The sequence below is a fragment of the Theropithecus gelada genome, chromosome 2 (genome assembly GCF_003255815.1).
Source record: "Theropithecus gelada isolate Dixy chromosome 2, Tgel_1.0, whole genome shotgun sequence".
Lineage (NCBI taxonomy): Eukaryota > Metazoa > Chordata > Mammalia > Primates > Cercopithecidae > Theropithecus > Theropithecus gelada.
This window is the reverse complement of record NC_037669.1, coordinates 103,025,676-103,026,787: the sequence shown is the minus strand read 5'-3', so window position 1 is coordinate 103,026,787 and position 1,112 is coordinate 103,025,676.

Genomic DNA, 1,112 nt, shown 5'->3' with positions numbered 1-1,112 from the left:
CATAATGTGATGATGAATGTAATAAGTGCTGTAAGAGAGAAACAGAGTCCTCATGTTTACTTGTGGGAAGATCAAGGAGAACATCACGGAGGAGGTGGTGTGTATACTAGGATTTAAGGGGGGATGTTAGATTTTGATATATGAGCCCAGATGGTGGAGGGGTAGCCCAGACAGAAGGTTTCAGGCAGGAAATAGAATGTGGGTTTTTGAAATCACAAGTAGCCTGGTCCAACTAAAACACTGGATTTATGAAGAGGAAGTGATTTCACTTAAGGCTACACTCGAGTGCAGGGCCTTGAATGTTTTCAGAGTTTTACCTGTAGGTATTGGGAGGGGGTAGCCCTGAAAATTTTCACGTAGGGATTGACAAGATCAGAGCTGTTTTTAGACACATCTTTTTTGGGCTTGCCCAATTTCTATACATTAACAAAGAATTTGAAATGGAGACCAGGTTTCGGTTTTAGAATAAGTCAGATTATGTTGTGCCCTTTGTGATTTGATTACCATCTGCAGTTGTTTCTTGTCTAGCAGGATTCATATGTCTTCTCACCTGTGTTTCTTCATCTGCTTTTGTACACAGTGTTCTTTATTTTATGAGGCAGATGACTTTTATTTTTTTTTTATTTTTTATTTTTTTTTTTTAATTTATTTATTATTATTATACTTTAAGTTGTAGGGTACATGTGCATAACGTGCAGGTTTGTTACATATGTATACTTGTGCCATGTTGGTCTGCTGCACCCATCAACTCGTCATTTACATCAGGTATAACTCCCAATGCAATCCCTCCCCCCTCCCCCCTCCCCATGATAGGCCCCGGTGTGTGATGTTCCCCTTCCTGAGTCCAAGTGATCTCATTGTTCAGTTCCCACCTATGAGTGAGAACATGCGGTGTTTGGTTTTCTGTTCTTGTGATAGTTTGCTAAGAATGATGGTTTCCAGCTGCATCCATGTCCCTACAAAGGACGCAAACTCATCCTTTTTTATGGCTGCATAGTATTCCATGGTGTATATGTGCCACATTTTCTTAATCCAATCTGTCACTGATGGACATTTGGGTTGATTCCAAGTCTTTGCTATTGTGAATAGTGCTGCAATAAACATACGTGTGC